The sequence below is a fragment of the Centropristis striata genome, chromosome 7, assembly GCF_030273125.1.
Source record: "Centropristis striata isolate RG_2023a ecotype Rhode Island chromosome 7, C.striata_1.0, whole genome shotgun sequence".
Lineage (NCBI taxonomy): Eukaryota > Metazoa > Chordata > Actinopteri > Perciformes > Serranidae > Centropristis > Centropristis striata.
The window spans coordinates 3,616,024-3,641,912 of NC_081523.1; the positions used below are offsets into that span (position 1 = coordinate 3,616,024).

The 25,889-nt window shown below is 35.9% G+C and overlaps 1 protein-coding gene across 2 annotated transcripts in view; it reads left to right on the forward strand.

The window, feature by feature from the left end:
- The window catches only part of kank1a (KN motif and ankyrin repeat domains 1a), a 110,032-nt gene that overhangs the window by 32,019 nt on the left and 52,124 nt on the right, over positions 1 to 25,889 (forward strand). For both annotated transcript variants that reach the window (XM_059336284.1, XM_059336285.1), the window contains exon 2: positions 5,295 to 5,364. The gene's annotated coding sequence lies outside the window, so the exon portion shown is untranslated. The remainder of the gene's footprint in view (positions 1 to 5,294; positions 5,365 to 25,889) is intronic.

Consider the following 25,889-nt stretch of genomic DNA (forward strand, 5'->3'; position numbering starts at 1 on the left):
ATCAATTCTAGTTTTCGTTAGTTTTCCTTAACTATAATAGACTTGATTGGAACAAGGGCTGCAGGAGGTGCAGTATTTATTATTGTTTATCTTTTACATCAAAATGTGTTAAAACACCATTCTGAATTAAGTGTTTTGGTGCTGCAGAGACGTCCCAGTTTAACAAATTGTATTCTACAGACAGAAAATGTTTTGTTTGGCACAGATCCTCATCGAAAAAAGTGATCACACCATGATCATTTAATTTAGTTTTTCAATTAAAATGGGAACAAAGTTGCAAAAATGATTGTTCCCTACTAGGGTTGCAAAATTCCCAGAATTTTCAAAGACGGAAACTTTCCATGGGAATTTAAGGGAATTAACGGGAATTAATGGGAATTAACGGGAATTTATGGGAATAAACTGGGAATTTTCAAAATTGAAGGTTGGCTCTTCTTAGGGAACTTTAAATATAGTTGAGGAAAGTATATTTTAGCATAATCTTGACTAAAACAAACAGATGCCATTCAAATACACTTGAATATCCATTTTTGAATGAGTGGGGTTAGGGGATGGGTGATATTGAACCCAACACTCCTGTTTTTGTTCATCCATGAAACAAGTAATTAGAACGTGTTCTACTCTACTTACAAATAAATCTGTTAAACATTTTGTATGGATGTTTGCTTATGACTTCTGCTTATATTTATGCTTGTATATATTATATTCCCAATTAGTTCTCCTAAATTCCCATTAATTCCCATAATTCCCATTATTCCAACACTCCTGTTAGTATAGTAGTATTTTATTCTTTTTATTGTTTTTATTTATACCCAGTTGTGTATGATTTATTCTACTTTAATAACTGTACAGCACTTTGGTCAACTGAGGTTGTTTTTAAATGTGCTCTATAAATAAACTTTGACTTGACTTGACTTGACTTATAGTTGACGTAGAAAAATGGATATGCTTTTATGATATTAAACATTAACCCTTTGATGCACAACATATGGACAACACTTCTAAAGTATAACATGGGTCAAAAATGACTAATTTATCCAAATTTGTATTAAAATTAAATTACTTAATACTATAATAATAGTAATTTGTTTCAAATAGTTACTTTCCACACTCATATATTTAATATATTTAACGTGTTCATGTATAATTTTGTCACACATACAGTGTATCTTGAAGGTATTAACAGAGCTTCACTTTTTCCACATTTTTTTTATGTTTCAGCCTGATTCCAAAATTGATTAAATTCATTTTTCCTTAAAATTATACACACAATACCCCCATAATGAAATGTTTTGACCCATGTTGTGCATTTGAAGCGTAGTGATACAAAAAGGGTTTTTATTCAAAAAGTAAGAAATGGAAAAACAAAAAATTAGGATGTATGATGATGAAAAACAAATTGATTGAGGAAAACCTGGAATACTGAATGATGAAATTAATTTATTGCAAATATATAGAAAATTAAAAACTCAGTCAGGTCACTTTAGACCCATGTTGTGCATCAAAGGGTTAAGGTTTTATTAATTGTTTTTAAGTGGCACCGTCTTATTTATCAGAGTTTTTAACCCATTGACGCCTGAAACGCCTGTAAAACCTCTGGGCGATTTTAAAAAAAGCCCCTAAAACCTGAAGTTTTTCTGGAAATTTAACAGAAGTGTGAACGCTTCCTACTAAATAATAGATTTTTCAGCCTCTGTAGCAGATAGAAATGAAATTCAAAAAGTATTTGAGAGCATATACAAATACTACAAAACGACGCTTTCCAGGCTTCAATGGGTTAAACCCCACAGTTTTTCCAGAGCACTTAGGTCGCTGCACAGTCTGTTGAGCACTTTAAAACATTATTAAAAATGTATTTATTCTCCTTGGCCTTCAGTCCCAGCTAGGCAAGAATCCTTGGCTTTTTTACTTTTATTTTCTTTTTTTTAACTCTAACTCTGTTTTTAGATTGAGTTTTTATTACTATTTTATTGTTTTACTGTTTTTAGTATTTTGTTTTCTTTTTTTTTTTAATTTAAAACTATATTTGTATGATTTTTATTGTATTTATATAATAACTGTACAGCACTTTGGTCAACTGAGGTTGTTTTTAAATGCGCTCTATGAATAAACTTTGACTTGACGGAAATGCACCAAAAACACTGTGAAATATCAATAACTACCAGAGGCTTGAAGATGTTTGTTCGGATTTGTATTCTTTAAGATTTAAGTCAATTTTTTGACCCTTTGTGTGTTTTTAACACTTTCAACTTTAAGCTATTATGTTAAAATGAAAAATGTGTTCATAGTTCTCAAAGTATGGTATGAAAAAAGCATGTGTCTGAACATTTTAGGCAATATTCAACTCCTTCTTCATGGCAGCTTGGTTGTATAATAGAGGTTCCAGCAGTAGACCTGTCAATAAACCTCTTCATCATATGTTTTTATTAGATTTTAATCTTAATGTTTTACACAAAAAAAGTCTAATTTCTGCTGTGGCAGTAAACATTTATCTTTCTTTTTAAGGTCTTGTTTTGGAGCTGTGTGCCACTCTTCTATCTTTGTTTGGATATTTTCTCGTTTCTTTCCCCGCGTGGGAATAAATCCCCCTTTCAAATGTGTGAATTAAAGTGCCGTGTGGACAGTTTTGAGCGCTGCCAATGAGGACTTTTAACAGCGAGAGAAGAAAAGTTTCTCCTTTTTGGAAGAGCCTCATTGCTACTGTCATTCCCCACACACACCTTTTATCTCCCCCTCTCTCAGTGGAACAAATCATTTAGCTGCCATCCTAATGGGATTAGTCCTCCCTCCCTCCCTCCCTCCCTCCCTCCTTTCCTTCCTTCCTCTCTTGTCTTCTTTCTTTTCTTTTGCTCGGGTCCATCCTTCAGTTGCTCTCTTTTGGGACACTGCCTGTGGAAGAGGTTCATCTCAATGAAAAGCTCTTAAGAGAGTGAAAACTGAATTAATGAGGAGTAAACGGAGGGTTTTAGAGCTTCTCTCACCTTATTTGGCCCCTTCGTGTTCAGTTAATTTCCGCTGGTGTGATCTTTGTTTATTTGCTCTCGAGGCCACGTAAACTCTTAATCGTGGCAGTTTGGTTGCTTTTATCATCACAAACGGCGATAACGCCGAGTCCCCTCCTCCTCCTCAGATTAGCATGTGTGATGTCCCTGGTGATAAAGCACATAGAGGCCAGTTAATCAGGCCTAACCCACTGATGTCACCACATTAAGCAGGACGCTCCTGACCTTCCCATTGATAAACAATGAGGCCAGCTGAGAGGACACACAAAGCGTCAGGGCCAGCTGGGGACGAGGGGCTCAACAGATGGACCTGAATATACTTTACATTACATTTAAAATACCTTACAATTAACCCATTTAAGGCGGGAAAGCATTACCGCATTTCTACCATTAAAACCGGGGGCGCTGTTGTGTTATTCTACCATTAAAGCCGGGAAAGCGGATACGTCATTTTGTAGTATTTGTAGTTTTTTCCACCTATTTTCGGTCTCTTGGCCAATGAAATGCATCAGAATACATGCGGGAGTGTCGCAATGCAACATGGGACTTTTCCAGAACTGAAATCATCACCAAAAAAAGACACAAAATTATACAAAAAAGACACAAAAATGACTAAAAGACACAAAATGACTAAAAAAAAGACACAAAAAGACACAAAATGACAAAAAAAAGACACAAAATTATTTTAAAAAGACAAAAAAATATTCTTAAAAAAATACACAAAATTACTGAAAAAAAAGACAATTTTAAAAAAGACACAAATTACCAAAAAAGACACAAAATTATAAAAAAAAAAAAAATGACTAAAAAAGACACAAAATGACTTAAAAAAAGACACAAAATGAGAATACATGTGGGAGTGTCGCAATGCATCATGGGACTTTTCCAGAACTGAAATCATGGAGGAAGACGACTATAGCGGAGGGAGCTCAGATATAACAGCTGTTATGTAATTTTGTGTCTTTTTTTTAAGTAATTTAGTTTCTTTTCTTTTTAAACTGCCTTTTTAATGTCTAAATCTGCTGGAAGTATAAGTTAGGATTGCTTTAAACCATGGGTCTGAAACTTGCAGCCCGCGGGCCAATTGTGGCCCTCGTGACGATATTTTGTGGCCCCCACCTTGATATGAAAGTTTAATGATTTTTATATGAATGGCACTTTACCGTGTTGTGTGTGGAAGGTCCCTTTTAATTACTATTTTTGGTAATTTTGTCTTGTTTTGGTAATTTTGTGTCTTTTTTTGGTCATTTTGTGTCTTTTGGGTCATTTTGTGTCTTTTTTTTTAAAGTAATTTAGTTTTTTTTTATGTCATTTTGTGTCTTTTTTTTTTTAGTAATTTTGTCTTTTTTTGGTCATTTTGATACTGCCTCCAGTGGCCCCCAGGTAATTTGAGACCCCTGATTTAAACCGTTCTCACCAACACACAGGTTCCCGACTCTCCTGTTGGTCTCAGACAGTTTGCTGCCTTCTGTTCGTCTCTTATCAACGGCATTCATTGACGAGATTTCAATCAGCTGGGAACACCAACGGTTTAATGATCAGGATAAAATGGGAAACGTTTTGTCTTCTGGAGGCTGTTTCCTGCTCCTCTTGCGTCTGAAAGCCCCCTGAGGCCGGCAGGTGTGGTGACGCTGGGCTGTCTTTTTGTTCCCAGGACCTGGAGCGTAGCACAGCTGGGCCTGCAGCCCTCAGAGAGGGAACACTGGCTCTTCAGGGAACGCTGATTGATTTTTAAAGAGCGCTTCATTTCACCCATTTAGGCCTAAAACACCTGTTAAAACTGCCTGTAAAACCTCTGGGCGATTTTAAAATCAGCCCCTAAAACCTGAAGTTTTTCTGTAAATTCAACAGAAGTGTCAACTCTTCCTACTAAATAATAGATTTTTCAGCCTCTGTAGCAGATAGAAATGAAATTCAAAAAATATTTGAGAGCTTATAGCTGTTATATCTGAGCTCCCTCCGCTATAGTCGTCTTCCACCATGATTTCAGTTCTGGAGAAGTCCCATGATGCATTGCGACACTCCCACATGTATTCTCATTTTGTGTCTTTTCTTAGTCATTTCGTGTCTTTTTGTGTTTTTTTTTTTTGTTTTGTTTTTTGGTAATTGTCTTATTTTTTAGTAATTTTGCGTCTTTTTTGTCATTTTGTGACTTTTTATGTCTTTTTTTGGTCATTTTGTGTCTTCTAATGTGAGCATCACGTTGAACTCGTCCTTCCTGTTGTCTGTGGATCAACCTGAACAGCAGACGATAACTAACGGAGCGTCTCTTGTGTTGATGTTTTCTTCCAGATCTACGTGTGGCTCGGCTGGAGGAAGGAGTGTACAAACCAACTAGGAGACGACGTCCGCACCAGTGAAGGTGAGTAAAAGATCAAACTGTGTTGTGATGGAGCTCTAATGATGCTGAAGTTACTGTGACCCTGAAAGCTCTTTATCTCTTCAGCCTCTTTACTTTCTTTTATCTCCTTTTCCAAAAAGAAAACCTCCTCCTGGAGCTTTTAGAGTTGTCAACTCTGTTCTCCATCAACCTGTTTCCTACGTTGTTCTGCATATCCAGCAGTTTAAAGGTCTTTATGTTACATTTATGAACTTCGTAGGAGCCTCAAAAGTTTGTTTAAATCACTTCAACTACTTATTGCTCCTTCAGATGAATGCTATCCGTCTCATTAGTAAATGGCAAAATCTACAAATATTTATACAAACCCTAGTAAGGGCAGCATTTATATACAAGGACATAAAAAAATTATACTATATCGATATATGTGATATGGTCTAATTCCATATCACATTAAAAAATACATCGATATATCTTTTATATCGCTATATCTCCCAGCTGTAGTTTGAATGAGTAATATAAATTCAGATGAAGATTATATAACAAAGTAGTGGTGGTGGTCTTTTTTTTTTTGTACATTTTATTTATGCAAAGTTTTGGCACATATATATATATATATATATATATATATATATATATATATATATATATATATATATATATATATATATATATATATATATATATATATATATATATATATATATATATATATATATATATTCAGACACATACAGTACAAGAAACATAGAAAAAACCCAACAGAGAAAAAAATAAATAAAATAAAAGTAAACAAACAGATAAAACAAAACAGAAGCAACAGACAGCCAGCCACCACTTAATCATTAACGTAAAAAGAAAATGTGCACAAAAACATGTCGGTCCAACAAAATGTCCCCAATTGTCCGCTCATATGAAAAGGGCCAGAGATTGAGTCCAGGAGGCCCGAGCCAGAGGGGAACAGCAAAGTCTCATAACCCGGATACATATCAAGAAAAAATATATAATATATATAACATATATTTATATACAATATAATATAATAATAATTTAAAAAAAAAGAATTACTTAATAAAAATAAGAAAGTGGTGGTGATCTTAACAGAAACTACAACATGATCAGGTGGTGCAGCTGTAAAGAGAATGAAAGTTATATTTTTTCTTTTTAACACATTTGCACAAAAAAAGCCGTCTAAAATCCTGTCTTGCTTTGACTTTTCAGAGTCTTGAGCAACATAACAAAATGTTTATCAAACAAAAGGACTCTAAATACTTCCTGAATGCAGTGTAATTAGTTTGCAGGATATCAGTTTGCATGCTTGCGTGACAACTTGCTGCAAAAGATCTTTAAATGGCTCCTCCTCCCTCTCATCACGTCTATACACTGCAAAAAAGCCAACTTGTATTTTTTGGCCTGAAACAGTGATTTAAGTTGGTAAAACTTGGAAATATAAATTATTGACATTTAGGGCAATAATGTAAGTTAGCACAACAAAGGAAGCCAGTTGTCTGCTCAAAAACAAGTTGGTGAGTTGTTGTTACTTATATCTTTAAGTTGGGGTTCACAACAAGGGACAATAGTTCTGATAACTCTTATTTCTTTGTTGGGAAATGCGGGAAAGCGGTGAAATTCGGTCATTAGCGAAAGCTAGCGGCTAACTGATGCTAGCGGCTAACTGATGCTAGCGGCTAACTGATGCTAGCGGCGCTGCTTGTTACAGCTACAAGAGTAGCCGTTGCAGAAGTTAGCAGAAATAAGGATTAAAAGTTATTACAATGTAAAATTATAAGTTAGTACAATTTACAGTTGAGTTGACAAAAATCTGAATTCAGAGTTGAGCAAACTCAAGAACAAAACTTAAAATATTTAGTTTAATTGTGCAACTTAAAATTCTATTGAAGTTTGTTGCCTTGAAATTTTGAGTTTACCCAACATTTCTTTTTTTGCAGTGTAGAGCTCTTGATGGTTAATGGTCCCAGGTCAGCGTCTCTTTACCCCCCCACCCCCCCACCAGTAATCCAGCCCAGCGTGGCCCGTGACTCATTAACACTATAATTGGTCCACCAGCTCAAGTGTTTTTTGGGGCGGTCCGAACAAAAACACAAAGTCTAATCAAGACAGACGAGGTTCCAAAAACATTCCTGACATAGTTGTGTGTTCCACCTGGAGTCAGACATGTAGCTGTCAATCACTAGTGGCATCTAATACCTTTTTTTTTTAACAATATTTTTATTAGTTTTAAAGTTTTACAATAAAATTACTGTATTTTAACTACAGTCATGGAGTCATTTTTGCCATTATTTGACAATGAGTGAAGTCTACTTTGGTGATTCTCATGAACATGGTGCAGCTCATAGCAAAACTCCAAGAGCATTGAATACAAATTTTCTTTGACCCTTTATAACAAATACAATCTAAAGTCACTGAAAAATGAAAAATAATGTACATTTCAGAATTATACAAGAAGGCCTTTTTTCAGGGAACAAGAAATGGGTTAACAACTTAACTCTATGGAGTCTTTTGTCAATTTTTTAATTCTTTTCATGTCTTTGTAAGTCATTTTGTGTCTTTATGTGTCTTTTTAGTCATTTTGTGTCTTTTTTTTGGTCATTTTGTGTCTTTTTAGTCATTTTGTCTCTTTGTGTCTTTTTTGTCATTTTGTGTCTTTTTTTGTCATGTTGTGTCTTTTTTTGGTCATTTTGTGTCTTTTTTTGGTCATTTTGTGTCTTTTTTTGGTCATTTTGTGTCTTTTTTTTTTGTCATTTTGTGTATTTTTTAGTCATTTTGTGTCATTTTGTGTCTTTTTTTGGTCATTTTGTGTCCTTTTTTTTAGTCATTTTGTGTCTTTATGTGTCTTTTTTGTCATTTTGTGTCTTTTTTTTGGCCATTTTTTAGTTCTTTAGTCCAACATAAAATGTGATTTTGAATCTTTTTTTTACTTTCAAAACACTATCATGCTCAATCAAGAATTTTAAATGTTGCAAATGTGCATTAATTTCAGAGTACACTGAGACATTAAACTGCATCATTTCCAATTAAATTCTGGAAAAGTTGGTGTGTTCTAAAACTTTTGACCAGTAGTGTATATAGATATATTTTAATTTATCTCTGTGAACCAGTAGCTTCTCTTTAAGGTGTTTTTGTAAATAGTTCCAGTTAATTTGGCGTCTTCAGCTCCAGTGTTGGTGTCTGCTGTGACCAAACTCCTTCCCTCCTTCATGCTGTCATCACTTTAATTAGCTTGTTGTTCATTGTCTGGCTGCTGTCAGAGGAGAGGACGCAGCGCTGCAGCTCATTGGTCCGTCTCCAAAAGGTCACCAGAGTGGGCTCACTTGGCACAAAAGCAAACATGGGAGCACTTAAAACGGGGAATTTCTCCCACAATGCCTCTTTGAGGGAGCTGACAACAGGAGAAAGCTTTTCTCTCAGCGGAGCTCCAGGCTCCGTCTGGAGTTAAGAGCAAAGTCGTGTTTGAGACCAAGATAAATGAGAAAACAAGTAGACAACAGGGTTTTTTTTATTTGCTTAAAAATCTAAATCAGATTACTGTATTTTAACTACAGTCATGGAGTCATTTTTGCCATTATTTGACAATGAGTGAAGTCTACTTTGGTGATTCTCATGAACATGGTGCAGCTCATAGCAAAAATCCAAGAGCATTGAATACATATTTTCTTGACCCTTTATAACAGGGGTCTCAAACTCAAATTACCTGGGGGCCGCTGGAGGCAGTATCAAAATGACCAAAAAATACATAAAATTATTTTAAAAAAGACACAAAATGACCCAAAAAATACACAAAATTACCAAAAAAAGACACAGAATTACCAAAAAGACACAAAATTATTTAAAAAAGACACAAAATGACCCAAAAAATACACAAAATTACCAAAAAAAGACACAGAATTACCAAAAAGACACAAAATTATTTAAAAAAGACACAAAATGACCCAAAAAATACACAAAATTACCAAAAAAAGACACAGAATTGCCAAAAAGACACACATTTTTTTTTTTTTTAAAAGACACAAAATTACCAAAAAAAGACACAAAATTACCATAAAAAGTAATTAAAGGGACCTTCGTCACACAACACGGTAAAGTGTCATTCATATAAAACTCACATTAAACTTTCATATCAAGGTGGGGGCCACAAAATATCTTCAGGAGGGCCGCAATTGGCCCGCGGGCCGCAAGTTTGAGACCCCTGCTTTATAACATATACAATCTAAAGTCACTGTTTAATAAGAATTTATAATCTATTTTTAAAAATTTAAGATATTTTCTGACATTTTTAGAGACACTGTGAGCTAAATTCATTACCGTTACACATTTTTGAATAAAAAAACAAACAACAAAAGGTTGTTTTTTTTCTTTGGCAAGCACTTAAATATGTTCAAGAGTAGCTGGTATCACCAACATGCATTTTATTAAAATATACACATGTTTTAATTCAAACAATTCTATCATTACCGTAACATTTAACCATTTTTTCTCATCAATTTTCATTCAGATTTTGTTCTTTATACATTGTTAAAAACCATTATGTTTGATTATATCCTGCTGAATTATACATTTTTAAACAAATGTATATTTATTTTTATAAAGTTTATTAAATATTTATTGTATATAAGTGTGGGGAAAGCATGACATTTTTGTCTGGACGCATTACAGTAATGAATTTGTGAATCAAAAATATAGAAAATATTATTTTAACACAAAACAATGAGTTGTGCCTCATTATGGCTATATTTTTCATTCATATAAAAGTGAAATATATTTAGTCTAATAAAGTATGTCCTTATAATCTTCACAGACAATTTAGACTGGATTCATGAGAATCATCCACTTTCATTGTGACACAGCCTCTATTTTAACATTTTTCCTGACTCTAATTAGATTAAAACTTTAAAAAAAGACAGCAGAGAAGTTTTACTTTAACCCCAATAAGATATGCATGTTTGGTCCAGTTTAGTCTTTTAAAATGTTAAACTTTTTACTTGTAATCTGGACTAATAGAGATGACACATGAAGTTGGAGAAACCTCTCTATACAGGAGGACAAATGGTGACCCTGCAGAGACATTTTGACCCTCATGGTGCCCCGTAGAGGAGCGTCTCCTGCATGAGGAGGTGGCTGTTCTCCTCCTCCTCCTCCTCCTCCTCCTCCTCCTCCTCCTCCTCCTCCTCCGACTTAGCGACTCCACTCAAGAGCTGAACAAATAAGAGGCTCCAGTCTGTCCTTGGTCAAGTGCAGACCGGACCCAGGAGGTCATGTGGAGGAGGAGAGTGCAGATAAGGAGGTATGGAAAGAGAAAGAAGGAACTGAGGGAGAGGAGGAAGAACTAAAGAGATGAAATGAGAGTTTAACAGCATTTTGTAATGATTCTGCTGTTTGTAAACAAGCTCAAAATTCACTTTTCTTGGTAAGAGATGATACTAAAAAATGTTTTTAAACGGGACTAAAAACTTTCCTTTTTAGCAAAACCTCTGGTTCCTCCCATCTGGATTGTTTTTAGATGTTAGCTGTTTTTTCCTTTTTTTTAATCCTTTTTATAATTAGACTGTTATGCTTTTAACCTGTAGCACTTTGAGGTTTCCTGTAATGTAATGTGCATTACAAATAAAATGTATAATTATTTTTACTAAAAGTGAAGGTGCACAAAACAGACAACTTTTTTGTTTTCCCTAATAAATTATGAACTAATTCATTGTTTTATGCCTAATTTTACAAGTCAATTTAGGGGGAAATGCCAAATCAGATTCTCAAATGTGAGGATTTGTTGCTTTTGTCTGTTTGTATATCACTGGAAATGAATTATCCCTGGGCTGTGGAGTTGTTGGTCATGGGAAAAAAAAGTTCTGGGCACTGTATTGACCAAAAATAACGAATGAAATCGGAAATTATTCAGCAGGTTAGTCTGCAAGGAAGATATTTATGTATAATGCAGCTTCAAGATCAACCTGGAGCCAGACTTTAAAGATAGTTGGAAGCATTTTGCAATTGTTTTTTGAAAGAGTTTTAGAGAAAATAGCTTGTGAAAGTGTTGTAAACATGCATTATTAACTTTTTATGTTATCACTTTCCTCCTGTTGGCGTTGTTGAAGTGCAGACTGAAGTTTTTATATGCTCTCTGGCTCTGTGCCACCACTTTCCTCCAGGGGGCGCTGTTGTGAAAAGAAGGACTTGCTGCATTTTTAGAGCAAACGGTTGAGAGCATGAAGTCCTGAATTGCTTCTCTGGGCAACTTCAGTGAGCTGAATAGGCTGATTAATGATAAAGCTCACAGTCTGTGGAGTAAAGGGTAAAGATATCTTTCCTCTTTATAGTCCGGTTCTACATGAGAAAGTTGAAAACAATCTTTGGATGTCTGAGGATGCAATTCTTTTTAAATGACGACAATAAATTATACAATTCCAGGTTGTTTTGGCTGGAAGTGATCCTTCTCCAGAAAGGGTTGGCAGTGCAGGTAGCTTGTTTTGTTCTTCGGAAACAAATTAAGTGTTATTACCTCAAACAAGCTTCAGGCTAAATTGTTATTGAACCAATAAGAAATGACACAAACTGTTTGGAACTTGGCAAAAACTTTAGTTGTTGCATGTCAAAAGGTATCCAGCAGCAGCTGATTGTTTTTTGCTGCAGGCAGGTTTAGTAAATGTGAGAGTAATAAATCTGAGGTGGAGCACGGCGCTGGAGTGTTCCAGATCTTTATCCCACAAGCTGTCATCAGCACAATAAATCATGTCAGGGCAATCAAAACCACATCTTAAAAGAATATGTGCACAGATTCTCTGGAATCTACACTTTAAAACAGGGGTCTCAAACTCAAATTACCTGGGGGTCACTGGAGGCAGTATCAAAATGACCAAAAAAAGACACAAAATCACTAAAAAAAAAAAAACCCAATAAATGACTGAAAAAAGACACAAAATGACACAAAAAAAAGACACAAAATTAAAAAAAGACACAAAATGACTGAAAAAACACTAAATTACTTAAAGACAAAATGACAAAAAATACACAGAATTACCAAAAAAGACACAAAATTATTAAAAGACACATAATTACCAAAAAAGACACAAAATTATTTTTTTTAAGACACAAAATTACTAAAAAAAAGGACACAGAATGACCAAAAAAGACACAAAATGATTTAAAAAAAGACACAAAATTACTAAAATAAAGACACAAAATTACTAAAAAAAATAGACACAAAATTACTAAAATAAAGACGCAAAATTACTAAAAAAAAAAAGACACAAAATTACTAAAATAAAGACACAAAATTACCAAAAAAGACACAAAATTATTTTTTTAAAAAAGACACAAAATTACTAAAATAAAGACACAAAATTATTTTAAAAAAAAGACACAAAATTATTAAAAAAGAGACACAAAATTACTAAAATAAAGAAACAAAATTACTATAAAAAAAAAAGACACGGAATTACAAAAAAGACACAATTATTAAAAAGGACACAAAATTATTTTAAAAAAGTCACAAAATTACCAAAAAGTAATTAAAGGGACCTTCCACACACAACACGGTAAAGTACCATTCATATAAAACTCACATTAAACTTTCATATCAAGGTGGGGGCCACAAAATATCGTCACGAGGGCCACAATTGGCCCGCGAGTTTGAGACCCATGCTTTAAAATGTTTTTTTTAATTATTATTATTTTACTTTTTTCTTCCATTTTTCTTCCATTGTAGCCTTTGAGGGTTGAGTTGTTCCGACGCTGCTGATAAAAGAAGAGCGGTAGATAAAGGTGGTCAGATTGTCTGTTTTGTCTCTGAGGAACACTGACTGAACCTCTGGAGCTGTCAAGATAAGCGCTTGAACCAGATAAAGAACATTCCTAAAACAGAGACACACCTTTCTAGCATGTGGTCTCCTCTGTTGGGTTTATTAAGGGCGAGGCCAATGGCAAAGTTTGTTTATATTTGTTTATTTATGCAGGGATGGATACATAAAGTACAGACTGTTCTGTTAATAGACTGCTGCATATAATGGCACTTGTACTGTGTCTATATGGGCTCTTATATGAAAACAAATACAGGATTATGGAGTTGCACAACTCTAATCATAAATCATTGCAATGAAAATGGAAAACAGAGTGTACCTTGGTCATTTACTCCACATATATTACAATAATAATAATAATAATATCTTTATTTGTAATTGTAACAGGTACAACGAAATTAAGTGCATTCCTTGTTCAGCTCAAAAGTAGCAATAAATAAGTAAATTATGTTCCTTTTGTGCTGTATTAGTGTGTTGAGAGTAACCAGCAGCTCTGGTTGCCAGAACTTTACCGTAATAAATACGGTGCAACTTTTTTTTAATATTACGGTAAATTTATATTGGCACTGTTGATTTCCCGTTCAAGATTGCCATTTTAGTCCATATTTTACCGTAAAAAAATAAAGTTTTTCCATCAAAAGAAATGCTGTTCTGACATGTAATTGACAAGAAAATACTTATAAATACTTATAAATGCTGCATAAATTAAAGATTTTATTATTAAATATTACAGTATATTTCTGTTCTGAGATATGGTGTTTAGTACATTTAACAGTGAGAAAAAGTATTTTTTACAAAAAATAAATGCAAAAATGATGGCTTGTGTACATATATTACAGTATATTTTTTGCTACAAACACAGTGCCAGTGTATTTTACAGTTGAGTTATGTTTTTTTTTTTTTTTTTAAACTTTAAAAAATACTGTTTTGGCTGATTTATACATTTACAGTGTTTCATTGTTACTGAAACTGAATTAACCCATTTATCATTTTACGTCTTTTATGTCATGGTTTAGCAGTTTTTCACCGTAAAATCTACAGACATTTGTTCAGTCAGTTTTTGAATATTTTTCATTCTGTCACTTTACTAATGTTTACCATGCCATGTTGGTATCATTTTTTTAGCACGACCTCACCCTATATGACCTGCTAACTATTCTTTTTTTTTTTTTTACTTAAATTTACTGGATCAACATTTTCAACACAAATGAAACAAAAAAAAAACATCAAACCAGATGTCTAAAATGTTGTTTTTTACTTTCAAAACATAATCAAGCTCAAGTAAGAATTTGTAATGTTTCAAATGTGAACACAGGTTGCAAATATAACATATAAGAGATAAAATTAGGATTTTTTTACTTATGACATCATCAAGAAATGAAGCTCCGCTGCGTTTGTGGACTCCAGAAGACTCACAAAATTATTTTAAAAAAGACACAATTACTAAAATAAAGACACAAAATTACTAAAAAAAGACATAAAATTACTGAAAAAAGACAAACTGACCAAAAAAGCACAAAATTACTGAAAATAGACACAAAATGACACAAAAAAAGACACAAAATTAAAGAAAGACACAAAATGACAAAAAATAGACAGAATTACCAAAAAAGACACAAAATGACAGGAAAAGACACAAAAATGGCAGAAAAAGACACAGAATTACCAAAAAAGACACAAAATTATTAAAAGACACATAATTACCAAAAAAGACACAAAATTATTTTTTTTAAGACACAAAATTATTAAAAAAGACACAAAATTACTAAAAAAAGACACAAAATTACCCAAAACAGGACACAGAATGACCAAAAAAGACTCTGCTGCGTTTGTGGACTCCAGAAGGTTAAATATGTATAATAATGTGCTGTTATCTGAGAGTCCTTTGGTCCCCACAATGCAGCTGCCAGTGTTGTCTTTTGACCATGAAAACTTTGCTTCTTGTCTTTTCTCAGACTCTCCAATCTGCCACTGAATTCCCACAAACTGTATGTTGTAGATTCAGCTGGATATTTCTGCACGTGTCTCACAGATGCTTCAAACCGTCGCTCTGTAATTTCAAATCCTCATTCCAGAAGTGATTTTACACTCTTGATGCTCCCACTCTGAAGTTTAATCCTATCTTGAAATGGCACGGATCCATTTTCTTTTCTTTTTTTTTAACTCTAATTTTTATTTGATTTTTTTTTCCCCATTTAAATACAATAATACACAAAAAACAAACAACAAAAGAAAAACAGCAACTTATAGGTCCTTCCATTCAGTCATAATGCAACAATTCTGTCCTGTTCTGTTATCATTACTATAATTATTTGTATATATTATTTCTATTCCAAGCTCTTTTTCCCATTTTCCTTTAATATAGACAGTTGAATTACCCCCACTGGCACCTAGAGCTTGGTTATAGAGCTGAGATTACTCTACATTTTCTCCCTTTATATGCATTTATCATTATTTTAATAATCAGGTTCTGTTCTTTGGGTTTTTTTATTTCCTTTAAATAATGATCTCTCACCTGAAAATATCGAAAAAGTTTGTTTGCCTCCAAATCAAATTCCTCCCTTAACCCATTGAAGCCTGGAAAGCGGATACGTCGTTTTGTAGTATTTGTATAAGCTCTCAAATACCTTTTTGAATTTCATTTCTATCTGCTACAGAGGCTGAAAAATCTATTATTTAGTAGAAGAGTTGACACTTTTTTTCCCCGAATTTTTCCAGAATTTCCAGAAAATTAGAGGCTTATTTTAAAATCGGCCAGCAATTTTTCAGGCCTCAATGGGTTAAACCTTGAAAACTGTGCATTTCCCCACGGATCCATTTTCAAGCATCTTTTTTGTCTGTAAACTTGGTTTTCAAGTTCTGTAAAAGATGTAATGAAGTTAGAACGGGTCAGACAGAGGAATGAACTTAATGACGGGGGGAGCTGCTGTAATTTTCTTTGATTTCCATAATTGAGCTTGTCGTTCTTGAATGCTATGTTTATCTTGGTGCACAACGGCTGCGGCTGCACCAGAGGAAGAATAGCAGGGAGTTGACAGTGATATCACCAGAAATAGCTTCATGTGTTATTATCCAGCAGCAGCACTGACTGAAGCTTGACTCATCCTCTCACTTTATGGACTTCTGTTCTGTCTGTGCTCGTGATTAAACGCATCTAGGATCACTTTTGGAGAGCCGTTTGTTCATTAGTTGGTGGTTTGGTTTCAGTTTTGGGACCGAGGTCGGCTCGCTGAACCCGTTTGTAAAGGTACAGTGGTTGTTTTCAACATTTTGACAGCGAGATATATGGACTTGTAGTGTGCTTCTCTTTCAGTTACTGCAGATAAAGGTCTTCTCTTTTGGGATTAGTGCAATCTGTTCTTTTTGTTTGATGCAGGATATTATACTAGATGTGCAAGTTGAATGGTAATTAGCCTCAATATAGGCGGTTTATCTGTTTGTTTTACTGCAACATAGCTCTAAGGATCAGCCTACAGCTCGTCACATCAAGTTACTACAACACATATTTGACAGATTGTCCAGAAATTCTGTTCCCAGAGGATGAATCCTACTTCAGTGATTCCTTGTCTTTTCTTCTACTGCAACCATGAAGTTGTCATTTGTAGTAGGGCTGCACAATTAATCGAATTTTAATCGTGATCACAATTTTAGCCGACACGATTAAATTAACCTGATCGTCGGCGATATTTCCATTTTAAAATGCGTCTCTCCTGCAGATCTAATCAACACTTTCTACACCAGTAGTCCACCAACCACCAGGGGGCGAACAAATAAGGTTTCATGTAGCTGCCTAAATAAATAACCAGCGAGCGCTAAGCAGGATGTGACGTATTACTCGACGCCACAACAACACGCGCCATTTGTAAAAGCCGGCGAAGCAGTGTTGCCAACTTAGCGACTTTGTTGCTATATTTAGCGTCTTTTCAGACCCCCTTAGTGACTATTTATCAAAAAAGCGACTGGAGACAAATCAAGCGACTCTTTCTGATGTTATTATAGACTCCTCCTTACTCTTATGCGAATCGAAGCAGCCCAGTCCTCCTGCAGCAGTCTCTCCCAGCTGCAGAGCCGGAGGGGATGCTAACCCCTTAGCGTCCAGTCTGCAAATTGCTAACAGGCTAACAGTTAGCTCTGTAGCAGTACAGTGTGTATGTGCTAGCAGGCTAACAGTTAGCTCTGTAGCAGTACAGTGTGTATGTGCTAACAGGCTAACAGTTAGCTCTGTAGCAGTACAGTGTGTATGTGCTAACAGGCTAACAGTTAGCTCTGTAGCAGTACAGTGTGTATGTGCTAACAGGCTAACAGTTAGCTCTGTAGCAGTACAGTGTGTATGTGCTAACAGGCTAACAGTTAGCTCTGTAGCAGTACAGTGTCTCTGTTTGTTTACAACAAGCAGCGGACACTAAAAACGGTTCCTAGTTTGTTTAAAAGTAGAATTAAATCCTAATACCTGTAAAACTACAGACACTCCCATCAGCCTCAGCTATATGTTGTTTAGTGCTAATTTGCAACATGCCAACATAAGATAGTTTAATTGTGAGTTTAGTTCAAAGCACTGCTGTATATAAACCAAGCTTCTCAAGACTGCTAGTTGGAAAATCTACATACACTATCCTCTTTTTTTTTGGAGTTATTATTATTATATTATATTTATTATTATAAATATAATATATTTATATTATTATATTATATTTATATATTATTATATTATAGAATTGTCTACATAGAGCAGAAGGTTTAATGCTGAGCTCAAATTAGCTTCAGGAAGAGCTTCCTCATCCTGCAGAAGATAGGAAGTCTTTACTTTTAGTCACTTGGTTGTACCTGGAGGCGTTCTTCTCCTCTGACCTCGTGACTCTGGAGCCTCCTGACAGTCGACCTTTAAAGTAAAAAAGACCAAAATCCCAACGGCTGATTTTTTTTTTTTTTTTCCTTCCCTTCATTCCTGTAACTCCTTCCCTCCTCTCTGGGATAATTGAAAGTCTTGGGGCCGGCTGAACTCAGCAGGCACACGCAGGACATGAAAGGTGGAGAAGGGAGCGTCTGACAGCACCAGCTGGGGGTCAGCAGCGCCGCCACGCCGCCAAACGCTAGCGAACATCAGCGCTGAGGCGTCTGGCCGTAGCCGGCACAGCAGCTTCTTCTGCAAAGCTTCAAAGGCATTTCCTAATGAGGGCCAGATGCAGAGCTGGAGCCACAAGTAGCCGCTGCTTGTCCAGCAATTACACCGACACACACCAGTCCTTTAGCACTTGTCTGCCCTGAAACACAGTGCAGTGTTTCTCTTAGGTTAACAGTCTTGAGGAGAGACATATTTTCTGACGTGCATGCATATTTTAACTTAAATGCTGTTAGGGCCCCACGTCTCTGGAACTCTCTACCCCTTGAGGTCAGACAGGCTACATCACTAGCCTCTTTTAAATCCCTACTGAACACTTTCTTTTTTCGCAAAGCCTTTTTAACTACCGTATTTTCCGGACTATAAGTCGCAGTTTTTTTCATAGTTTGGCCGGGGGTGCGACTTATACTCTGGAGCGACTTATGTGTGAAATTATTAACACATTATTACCGGTATATCATTTCACATGTTATTTTCACACTAAACCGCAAGAGGGCGCTCTAGGCCGAGTATGAGGATGAGTCTGACATGAGCGATGTAGAAGAAGAAGCGCCGCATCTTCTTCCTCCGGAGTTAGCGGAGTTGTTTAAAAGTGACACCGAGGATGAAGATTTCATTGGATTTTAGTTATTTGGAGTGACACGGATGGTTTGGTAAACTTCTTAGCATGTAATTTATGCTATAGTTATCTGAATAACTCTTAATATGTTATGTTAACATACCAGGCACGTTCTCAGTTGTGTCATGTAACGTAAGCATACCGTACAATTATTCAGCCTGTTGTTGCCTCTATTCTATTTTAAATTGCCTTTCAAGATGACATGTCTGTTCTTGGTGTTGGATTTTGTCAAATAAATTTCCCCCAAAAATGCGACTTATACTCCAGTGCGACTTATATATGTTTTTTCCTTCTTTATTATGCATTTTATGGCTGGTGCGACTTGTACTCTGGAGCGACTTATAGTCCGGAAAATACGGTACTTAATCTCTTGGTTGTTGTTTTCTCACCTAGCTCGTGCCACTTTCTATGTTTTGTCATTTGTGATTCCAACTTGTCTGCATTGCACTTTACTTTGCTTTGTTGTTTTATTGTAATTTTTTTCTGTCTTCCACTATGTTTTTATTTCTTGCCTAAAGCACTTTGTAACTTTGTTAAGAAAAGTGCTATACAAATAAAGTTTATTAAATTATTATTATTATTATTATTATTAAATAAATCTTGTGCACTTTGAGAGCTAAACACACAGTCGGGAGATAACGTGACATAGAATCTTTTTGCCCCCCGGAGAATTAGTTTTTTCAATAAAAAGCCCAAATTTGGTGCCTTTCACACATTCTAATGCCACTATTCCATCATATACACTGATCTTAATGATTGCATTTTTTATTAATTATTGTGAAGAGAATAAGGGTTCTTCTATGTTTTATTTAAGGCATCTTATTTTGACAGTCTACTTGTAAATTCTGTGGTGGATTCTGTTAACACACTGTGCTCTTATTCTGAAAGCTAGATGTGTTTAGCGACAGGAAGTAATTCAGATCGTTATTCACAGTTTAGCTTTTTGTAATTAAAGCAACATTAATGAGAGATGGAGACAGAAATGACATACCGTCGTGTTAATAAAATAAATAACATAAGGCTGTTTAGTTTGTTTAATAAAAGGACAACATATAGACCTGTTCTATAGGAAAGGTATCCTTTAATGACTCCTCCTTATATAATGGTAGGGGAAACACTGCAGTGTTTTATCTAGAGCAGGGATGGGCAACAGGAGGCTCGGGGGCCACATACGGCCCTCACCCTCACTTGAAGTGGCCCTCAGTACAACTACATGCATTTGAGCATGAAATCTTAAAAGTGCAGTGTAAAAATGCACAAAATTACTTCTTGCAATTAATGTTGGTCTGCTGTTCTTGCACTGAAAAAAAATATAAATCACAGTAAGTGGTTATTTTTTATTTGCTTCAAACCTTTTGTATTCCTATTTATACTGTTAAACATGCATTTGAGCATGAAATATGTTCAGTTACTGCACTGTAAACATATTTAAAATTGCAGTTTCATCATATCTGGTGAAGTGCACGCTCCTATATGTGGCCCTGTGGTAGTGAACATGAAAAATTGTGGCCCCCTGCAGCATTTAAGTTGCCCATCCCTGATCTAGATCTACTTGGATTGTCTTCTATACTTGCAGAAAAGCTCCGGGGGAAAAAAAAAAAACCTCACCTGTGACTATTTATCAAAAAAGCGACTGGAGACAAATCAAGCGACTCTTTCTGATGTTATTATAGACTCCTCCTTACTCTTATGCGAATCGAAGCAGCCCAGTCCTCCTGCAGCAGTCTCTCCCAGCTGCAGAGCCGGGGGGGATGCTAACCCCTTAGCGTCCAGTCTGCAAATTGCTAACAGGTTAACAGTTAGCTCTGTAGCAGTACAGTGTGTATGTGCTAACAGGCTAACAGTTAGCTCTGTAGCAGTACAGTGTGTATGTGCTAACAGGCTAACAGTTAGCTCTGTAGCAGTACAGTGTGTATGTACTACCACAGGCTAACAGTTAGCTCTGTAGCAGTACAGTGTGTATGTGCTAACAGGCTAACAGTTAGCTCTGTAGCAGCACTCTTAAAAGTGCAGTGTAAAAATGCACAAAATGACTTCTTGCAATTAATGTTGGTCTGCTGTTCTTGCACTGATAAAAAAAAAAATCACAGTAAGTGGTTATTTTTTATTTGCTTCAAACCTTTTGTATTCCAATTTATACTGTTATACATGCATTTGAGCATGAAATATGTTCAGTTACTGCACTGTAAACATATTTAAAATTGCAGTTTCATCATATCTGGTTAAGTGCACGCTCCTATATGTGGCCCTGTGGTAGTGTCAAAGAAAAATTGCGGCCCCCTGCAGCATTTAAGTTGCCCATCCCTGATCTAGATCTACTTGGATTGTCTTCTATACTTGTAGAAAAGCTCCGGGGGAAAAAAAAAAATCCTCACCTGTGCTTCGTTACATCGATTATCCACAGAAGATAAACAACTCTACACACTGCTGCACACACACACACACACACATCATGTTTTCATGCAACTGAGCCTCTCTCTGATGCTGCTGAATAAAAATATCCCAGTTTCTCTCGAGGCTTTTTCCCTCCATTAAAGCCGTAGCCTCAGCTTTTTATTAGGGGAAAAACAAGCCTGCTGAATATTCAGCGCAGCGGGTTTTCAACCTTTACGGCCCTCTCTAAACTTCTCAGGCTGTTTACTGTTGACACACAAGCTACAAAACCAGAGCTTTGTGTCGTTTTTTTGTTTTTTTCACGGTGGAAAATGTGAAGTGCGGCACCACATCCTCTCAAGACTTTAAGTTGGTCACTTTATATGGAAAACAAATGGGTCTAGACACATCTAGACAGCATGGCATTCTGGCCTGTTTGACAGTAACAATGCTCGATTGTTTACCATAAATTAACTTAACAAGAATTCTACTTTTCCTCTTTGTTTCTCTTGTTCATGCAACAAGTGCCATCATCTGGTTTAAAGGCTGAAGTTTGAGATGATTCCTGACTCGGGAAAGATGTTTTATTTAATGTGCACCACAAAGACTATGTGATTTTTACAGTAACTTATTGGCAGCAATTAACAAGTAACTTACTGTAATTATTATTTACAGTAGAGCTACTGTAATTTTTATACTGTAAAATAAAAAAACACTGATTTTAGTTGTGTTTACAGTACTGATTTGTTTACTGTAAGAATAAAAAAAACTGTTCAACATTGTGATTTTAATAGTACTGTATATGTCAGCACAGTAAACAATGCTGTTAATGTGATAATTTCATCATTATTTTTTATAGAAATAACTAGTAATTGCAAGTGATTACTCTATACACTAACGAAAACAATATTAATACATTTACTGTTTTACAGTTGTTTTCTATACTGTGTTTTGTATGAAAAACTTAACTTTAAGTTAATTATTTAGGACGGATTCTGATCAAAATTCTGATTAAAATGGAAAAATACAGTAGTCTACTTTACTTTTCATACTGTCTCCTGTGTTTTTCTACAGTAATGTTTTAACTACTATGATTTTGTCATTAGGACTAATTTTTATTGTAAATTATACAGCACTATGCTGTAAAAATCAAACACAGTGATGAACTGTGAATAATACAGTAAATAACTGTAGATTTCACAGCGATTATTTACAGTGTGCGGTAACTCTTATTGCTTTGCTACTTTATTTCGTAAAATCTTTCCACTTCCGCTCCATTTTCACCTTGTTGTGGTTCGAGCTAACACCTTCTGTCTGGTTGGTTAATGTGGTCGTCCAATCAGATTCTCAGGCGTCTGAGACTAGTTTTCCTCTCATGAGGCCACGTGTTAATTGTTTTCCAGCTAAAAACACCAGGCGCGCTTCTAACAACCAACAGCTAGGAGCGCTGCAGCCCTTTGGGGAAAAAACACCAAAAAGCCAAACCAATCTGCAGTTCTTTTTTGTGCTAAATTCTGTGCCCGTCCACTTTTCAGCTCTCCAAACAAATGCAAAGGGTTTGATTTTAAATCTTTCTTGCAACAAATCAAACATTATATTTCCGTGCCACTGAGAAATGCCAATGAGGCTTTTACTTCTGTTTTTACTGGGACTATAAGAACTATTTGATTTAATAATTAATGGGAACTTATGTGCACTTCAGACAAAACTACTATTCGATAATAATGGGGTACTAATCGATTTAACATTCGATAATCCCCACCCCCCACCCCACCGGCAAAGCAGTGTTCTCGACTTTCCAACTTTGTTCCTATATTTAGCAACTTTTCAGACCCTCTTAGCGACTATTTTTCAAGAAAGCCCCTGGAGACAAATCCAGCGACTCCTTCTTACTCTTCTTAACGAGCCGCTAACGAGCCGGAGACCGTCTTGTTCGTTAGCGGCAGTTAGCTACAGTTAGCTCTGTAGCAGAACAGTGTGTATGTGCTAACAGGCTAACAGTTAGCTCTGTAGCAGAACAGTGTGTATGTGCTAACAGGCTAACAGTTAGCTCTGTAGCAGTACAGTGTGTATGTGCTAACAGGCTAACAGTTAGCTCTGTAGCATTACAGTGTGTATGTGCTAACAGGCTAACAGTTAGCTCTGTAGCAGTACAGTGTGTATGTGCTAACAGGCTAACAGTTAGCTCTGTAGCAGTACAGTGTGTATGTGCTAACAGTTAGCTCTGTAGCAGTACAGTGTGTATGTGCTGCTGCTGCAGGATGTGTTCACTTAACGACCAGACACTGTGTGCACAGTTAGCGATGCTGGTTAATTCACGATCGCTACGTTTATGATCAGTGGAGACGCTGTGCATAATTAGCCATGCTGCTTTGTTTATGATCAGCTGCTGACGTTGTGCACAGTTAGCGACGGCGAAAACCATACCTCACCTCCGGAGTCTCTAAGGCCACATTTATACATAGCAGGGTATTTAAAGAAACAAATATTTCCCCCCCTCCGTTTTCAAAAAAGTTGTCATTAACATCAACCTGCATAAATACGCCGTCGAGCACCATTATAACTATGCCAAACCTATTATATGGGCGGCAGTGTAGGGAGAAGGATAAAGCCATGTAAGCCAATCAGAATCCTCAGAATCAACAACAACAAATAACACGAGCAACTTCCTGTTCCTTTCAAAACAACTAGATAGAATGAGCGTGAGAACCTAAAACCCCGTTTGTTTCTCCCAGTTTGACACGACAACACATAACCAGAGTTTTCTGAATTCTCCAATTTGCCCGGAGTTTTTAGAAATAATCGTTTTCTGTGATTAAAAACGGGGTTTTCGTGTAAATGAGAGGCCAAACCGCATGGAAATATCTCGTTTTCCCTTCGTGTAAACGGGGCCTAAATCCCTCTGAGGGCTAACTAATTTGTCCCGCCGTGGACAACAACCTCTCCTCTGTTTGTTTCTTCTTCTACAGTTTATTTCTTCTTCTACACACTGTATCATCAAATGTTACGCTGCCCCCGTGTGGAAGCCACCAGTAATACAACTTTTTTCCCCCCAGATATGATAAACTATTCGATTTTTTTATGATTTAATGACTATTCGAATATTCGAAAATCGATGCCCATCCCTAATGCAAAGTATGAATTCTGGACTTTTTTTCTCCCCTATAGTAAACCTGGTTCTTCTGTTTCTACCATGAAAACCACAGAGATAATCTCCGGCTCTGTTTGACTGCTATAGATTGCATCTCTTTGTGTTTGTCTTGCATGTCGGGTCTCTTGTCTCTCACTAAATCATTGAGTCGGCTCCTTTTGAACACAGACACACACACCTGTGTGTTAGGAGCAACCTGACCTGAGTCACTGTAAATCAGTTGACATCCACCTGCAGCTCGTGTCATGTTTATGTAACAGCTGAGGAGGAACTAAACAAGTTGTTCTGGTTTGTCTCGGCTAACATGCGTTGGTGTGTTGTTGCCCCGTCTCTCTCTCTTTATTTACACTGTAAGTCTCCCTCGGATCAGATCAGGAAACTTATAAATGTTCTGTTGATTTCAAAGTGGATTCTGGTGAGTGTTTTTTTTATCTTTTCTTTGTTGAAACTAAATGAAAAGATCAGTTTGTAGCTGTTGCGTTGCTCTAAAGGTCTCAGGGACAGTTTGACAGTTTGGTTTTCAACTCAACGACTCTCTGAGCTGAATGACGTCTTTGCTGCTACTTGTATGATACTTCTCTAGACCAGCTGTTCTCAACCTTGGGGTCGCGAGATGATTTCTGGGGATCGCCAAATCATTTTGGAAGTCAGCTCTGTCTCCACTGTGTTAAAGGGTTCATGTGTTTTAGTCTTTTTGGTCATTTAATGTCTTTTTTTGGTCATTTTGTGTTCTTTTTTTAGTCATTTTGTGTCATTTTTTGGTTATTTTGTGTTTTTTTTAGTCATTTTGTGTCTTTATTTGGTCATTTTGTGTTCTTTTTTAGTCATTTTGTGTCATTTTTTGGTCATTTTGTGTTTTTTTTTGTCATTTTGTGTCTTTATTTGGTCATTTTGTGGTTTTTTAGTCATTTTGTGTCTTTTTTTGGTCATTTTGTGTCTTGTTTGGTCATTTTGTGGTCATTTTGTGTCTTGTTTGGTCATTTTGTGTTCTTTTTTAGTCATTTTGTGTCATTTTTTGGTCATTTTGTGTGTTTTTTTTTGTCATTTTGTGTCTTTTTTTTGGTCATTTTGTGTTTTTTTAGTCATTTTGTGTCTTTTTTTGGTCATTTTGTGTCTTGTTTGGTCATTTTGTTTCTTTTTTGGGTGATCTGAACTGTGCGTGTGAGATTCTGTTCAGTGAGCGGGGGTCGCGGACAACATGCATGTTAAATTGGGGGTCGCGACTCAAAAAGGTTGAGAACTACTGCTCTAGACAATAATAGTAATAATCTGATGCCACACTTGACTTATAAAAATACAAAGTTTTGACTTCTGGCAACTCGGTGAGCTGAGGTTAATGATGATTCCGACTGTTAAATGTTTTCAGCTTCAGTAAGCGAATCATACAAACTCTGCCACAGGATTAAAGGATTTGATGCCTTATTAGAGCTCAGAGATGTTCAATACCAGTTTTCCCTCCCGATACCGATTCTGATACTT